This window comes from Leptopilina heterotoma, unplaced genomic scaffold (genome assembly GCF_015476425.1).
Source record: "Leptopilina heterotoma isolate Lh14 unplaced genomic scaffold, ASM1547642v1 Lhet_562, whole genome shotgun sequence".
NCBI lineage: Eukaryota > Metazoa > Arthropoda > Insecta > Hymenoptera > Figitidae > Leptopilina > Leptopilina heterotoma.
In genome coordinates this window covers 206,298-212,421 of record NW_025111124.1, presented here as the reverse complement: position 1 = coordinate 212,421, position 6,124 = coordinate 206,298, and positions in this window count along the sequence as shown.

The following is a 6,124-nucleotide window of genomic DNA, read 5'->3' as shown; positions in this document are numbered from 1 at the left end:
GCCACTAATTTTTTTTTCGGCGAAATTTTCAGAGAATGTTTAGAAACACTCACTGAACAATTACGAACAAATTTCGACTTCCGCAAGTCCGCTATCTTGGAATTAATAACCTTAAAATATACTAAATCTGCGTTTAAACAACCGCCACAAATTTTTTTTCGGCGAAATTTTCAGAGAATGTTTAGAAACACTCACTGAACAATTACGAACAAATTTCGACTTCCGCAAGTCCGCCATCTTGGAATTAATAACCCCAAAAAATACTAAATCTGCGTTTATACACCCGCCACTAATTTTTTTTTCGGCGAAATTTTCAGAGAATGTTTAGAAACACTCACTGAACAATTACGAACAAATTTCGACTTCCGCAAGTCCGCCATCTTGAAATTAATAACTTAAAAAAATAGTAAATTTTTATTTAAACACCCAATTTTTTTCAGCGAAATTTTCAGAGAATATTCAGGGAGACTTACTGAACACTGAACTAACCTCTACTAACTGGTTGTGAGTTAAAATCTCTGAAATCTGTTGAACTACGTTCCTGAAGTAGCGACGATTTTGTTTTGAGTTGAGAATTTATTTCTTTTATTTAATAGCACTAATTAGTGTGTACTTAATTTTTTGGAATTTTTGATTATTCGAATGTTATGTTTGTTGCTGATTATTAATTTTTTCGTTGTTCCGTTGATAATTGCTGTTAAGGTAAGTTACATTTATATAAAATAACTGTTTTTAACAGCTCAAATTTTTGTAATTTTCTATTGTATTTGTTTTTTCTGTTTACAGTTTTTCATTAACACATTTAATATGTTTTTCTGTTTGTATAATTTTATTTTTTTGTAGTTCTGATCGAGTTTTCTTTTAAGATTTTTGACTTTGCTTAATATTTCTTTTATTTATCTCTTCTTTTCATTATTTTAGTTTGTGATATTACTTATTTTTTTGTAATGATTTTCATTTTTATTTACTGTTTTTATATCTCATATATTTTTTTTTGAAATTTTTATTTTTTTGTCAAAATTTGTTTGTAATTGTTCAGTGAGTGTTTCTAAACATTCTCTCAAAATTTAGCTGAAAAAAAATTGGTGGCGGTTGTTTAAACGCAGATTTAGTATATCTTGAGGTTATTAATTCCAAGATGGCGGACTTGCGGAAGTCGAAATTTGTTCGTAGTTGTTTGGGGATCTGACCTAAACATTCTCTAAAAATTTCGCCGAAAAAAAAGTTGGTGGCGGGTGTTTAAACGAGGATTTAGTATTTTTAAGGTTATTATTTCCAAGATGGCGAACTTGCGGAAGTTTAAATTCGTTCGTTATTGTTCAGTGAGTGTTTCTAAACATTCTCTGAAAATTAGGTTGAAAAAAAAATTGGTGGCGGGTGTATAAACGAAGATTTAGAATTTTTTAAGGTTATTAATTCCAAGATGGCGGACTTGCGGAAGTCGAAAATTGTTCGTAGTTGTTCAGTGAGTGTTTCTAAACAGTCTCTCAAAATTTGGCTGAAAAAAAAATTGGTGGCGGGTGTTTAAACGAAGATTTATTATTTTTTGAGGTTATTATTTCCAAGATGGCGGACTTGCGGAAGTCGAAATTTGTTCGTAGTTGTTTGGGGATCTGACCTAAACATTCTCTAAAAATTTCGCCGAAAAAAAAATTGGTGGCGGGTGTTTAAACGAGGATTTAGTATTTTTTGAGGTTATTAATTCCAAGATGGCGGACTTGCGAAAGTCGAAATTTGTTCGTAGTTGTTCAGTGAGTGTTTCTAAACATTCTCTCAAAATTTGTCCGAAAAAAAAATTTATGGCGGGTGTATAAATGAAGATTTAGAATTATTTGAGGTTATTAATTTCAAGATGGCGGACTTGCGAAAGTCGAAATTTGTTCGTAGTTGTTCAGTGAGTGTTTCTAAACATTCTCTCAAAATTTGTCCGAAAAAAAAATTGGTGGCGGGTGTATAAATGAAGATTTAGAATTATTTGAGGTTATTAATTTCAAGATGGCGGACTTGCGAAAGTCGAAATTTGTTCGTAATTGTTCAGTGAGTGTTTCTAAACATTCTCTCAAAATTTGGCCGAAAAAAAAATTGGTGGCGTGTGTATAAACGCAGATTTAGTATTTTTTGAGGTTATTAATTTCAAGATGGCGGACTTGCGGAAGTCGAAATATGTTCGTAATTGTTCAGTGAGTGTTTCTAAACATTCTCTCAAAATTTGGCCGAAAAAAAAATTGGTGGCGTGTGTATAAACGCAGATTTAGTATTTTTTGAGGTTATTAATTTCAAGATGGCGGACTTGCGGAAGTCGAAATATGTTCGTAATTGTTCAGTGAGTGTTTCTAAACATTCTCTCAAAATTTGGCCGAAAAAAAAATTGGTGGCGTGTGTATAAACGCAGATTTAGTATTTTTTGAGGTTATTAATTCCAAGATGGCGGACTTGCGGAAGTCGAAATATGTTCGTAATTGTTCAGTGAGTGTTTCTAAACATTCTCTCAAAATTTGGCTGAAAAAAAATTGATGGCGGGTGTATAAACGCAGATTTAGTAATTTTTGAGGTTATTAATTTCAAGATGGCGGACTTGCGGAAGTCGAAACACGTTAACAATGATACTTCTGACTTCCCTGATACATTTCCTTCAAGTCTGGGTGAAAAAAAAATTGGTCTGGTAGAATTAAAATTTTTCGTTTTTTAAACGTTTAAAACTTCATGGACCTTCCGGTACACACCATTAGAACTCGATTGTCGATAAACTGGTTGTACTCAGGAGAGGTTTTCTACAGTTTCGAGAAAACCCATTAGACGGGTGGTCCAGGCAAATGCGAGTACTCCTAATTTTCAAGTCGCTCTGTAGGCGCAAAAATTTAGTAATAAGGAAATGTATATAAGAAATATTTGTAAGAGAAATTTACGAGATGTAAAAAAACAAACACTTGTATAGCCAAGATTGTAGGCTTAAGACGAGTGTATAAACAAATAAATTATTATTTAAATTATTTTTAATTTTTGGTCCGTTAAGTTCGTATTATTAAATACTTTCACTGGTTCGAGCTCTGTTAGTGTTTTTGTCTCATATTTTAATTTTTGAAGTTTGAACTCAATCCTTAATATTAATGTTTAAATACATTTATCAATTTTTGAAATTTCAGCATAAACATTAATAAAACAAATATTTTGTGCATTATTTATGAAAAAATAGTTTTTTTCTTTTTAATATATAATATTTAGAGTATGTATAGGTATAAGCTGTTTTATTTGATACATGAGAGCGCATGAAATCAATTTTCCGCGATGAAATGTGGAATTTCTTATATCCATTGATTGCATTAAAGAATAGATGCACTTGGAGTGCATCGCTGATATTCTTATCCGTCTTATAAACGTCACGGTTTTCTTGAAGCGTGAACATTTATACCACCTAAATGCCACGCTGCGAGACGAAACAAGTATACAATATTTAATATTACTTTCCATAACTCTTTGTTGAAATAAAAATTCTCATATATTAGAATTTCGTATTGTATCCCCATACCAGCTTACAAATATGTACATTTTCATATATAAGATTAAAACTTTAGTCCATTGTATATTTTATGACCTCATAGTACGTGTATCAGTATACATATTCTTCACTCTTTCACTGTCCGCGCTTTTTTCGATTGTAATGAGTTTTTTGTAGAACACAGGTTGTAAAACATGTTTTTGTTTATTCAGAGAGGGATATTTTTGGATAGGAGATGTTATTTTTATAATTCAAACTTGTTAATTTGCTGAATTTTTAGTTTGTTGCAATTAAGACCAAATGCAAAATTTTTAAGAGCATAACTATAGCATGATTGGAATTATTTAATAGCATGAGGCATATATGCAAGTTTTTTTAGAGTACATTTCGTTTTGATGATTTCCCGTCCTTGTGATTTGTGATTATTGTGAAAATGCACAAAATATTGTGAAAACGTAAGCATAAATTTTTGAGCCAAAATTGGATATTAATTATCTACATATAGAAAGAAAAAAAAACGAATTTACTATTATTTATATATACGTATTCGTAATGATGAAATCATATCGCAGGTTGATCAATTGCATCATCAGAATAATTCCCTTATTTTATATTATTTTGCACGATGAGTAATCTCAGTGAGTGTGCAAACTCGAAGTGAAAGATAATTTTGAAGCAGAGGTAGATTCATCATCCCGCGTGATATCTCACCTATTATATTGTATAGGATGAAGAAAACGATGTGAATGCCACTGGGTCTCGTACCTTGATTGATGTATCCGATATTTTTGTTTGATTTAATATATTTTTAATGTCTTGTCACCTTTAATATTTCTTATCTTTACGCATGAAACTCTAAGCAGATGAAATTTATACTGCACAAGAGATTCTTGTTTTAGACAATATGATGGTAGAATTTCTGACATTATCTCCCTTGGGGGACTTGGAAAACCCGCGGTCTTGTAATATTTAGTTTTGGTTTACTGTAAAGGGAAAATATACTCCATTGTTTTCTTTGTTTTATTATATAATCTTATGACAATTGGAATGAAGATGTAAAAGTAAAATTAGTATGTTATATACAGTTCTTTCTTGCTCAAAGTCGATTTGAAAATTCGCTATAGGCGAAGAGAAAATTTTAAGTAAGCCAGACTTATGGATATGTAAAGGTATTGAATGTGCAAATAATCAGGAGTAGTTTCGAGTTCTCTTTCTTTAACTTTGCAACGAATTTATAGATTGTAAGTTCAATAAAAAGTTTTTTCAAACTTTGTGGAATTATATTGAGGAATTATATTCCCTTGGGGGTTGGGGTGAAGGTATACATTTCCGTCACGTACAATGGTTCTTACAAAAAAGTTACACACAATGCATTGAAATTTCGGTTTTTATACTTATTGCGTAAATAGGGAAATTTTTTTATTTTGACAAGAATGCTTGAAAGTTTAGTTTATAGTTAAAAATAAGTATTTTCAATTATTTCTTCATTCTTGATGTTTCCACGAATGTCTCAGAATTCGAGAAGGAGAGAAGGAGAGAAGGAGGGAAAGAGAGAAAATAGAGCAGAATGGGTGGCTTTCAAGGGCTTGTATCTCGAATCTAACAGAGCGGATATGGAAGTAAAGGGAAAAATAAAATGAACAAGACGCAGTAAGAAGTATACATATATGCTTCCAGCACCTGAAACATATCAGGATCTCGTTAACCTCTAGCACCTTGGTGAAGAGAAGTCTTAACGCACGACTGGTCGTTTTATTTCTTTTTACAGACTAACAATCAGTCAAGCTAATGTGACTTCCAACATCGACATTGTTAATATATGGTAAAAGGAAAAAAAATCGGAACAATTTGTTTCAATTTTTTCAGGGAGAAAAATCTAGATTCTAGAGATTCCTGCACCGATATTTACCGACATTTCTTTAGTCGAGACTCGAACCAAACTGTGGGGGCAAGTTTTATTCACATGGTGTCTACTAACCGGGAAAAACCGGGAATAAGCCAGGAATTTTATGACAAACTAGGAATTTTTTCACCAAATTAAAAAAAGTTTTATTATTTTAATTTGTTTTTAAAAAATCGCTTTTTATTTCAATCTTTATAGATATTTATACTGTTCTCTAAATTTGAATTAGTTAAAAATAATTAATTTGATAGTAAAAAATCAGTCATTGATTCAAAAATAGTATTTAAATAAATTTTAAAAAAATTATCGAATTAATAGAAATTTTGTGAAATTCAACTGAAAATAATTAAATTTGTTAAAGAATTTTATTAAAAACTTTTTAACAAATCGAATTTTCAAAGTATTTTAATTTAATAATTGATAAATAATTTAATTTTATAAAGAGTCACATTCTAATGTATTCATGTTTCTATGTGCGGAGATTAATAATTAAAATTTTTATTAGTTAATTTAAAAAAAGATACACACTTAAATTTTTTTAATAAAATTGAATTTTCGCAAAGTTTTTTTGAAAATTCTGGAAAATATGATTTTTGAAATTTTTCAATTCTATTGTTTCAAGATAATTGAATTTTTATAAATAAAAATATTGAAAATTTTTTAAATAATTGAAATTTCTTTACATTCTATTATGAATAATTAAATTCTTTTAAAGAATTTTATTT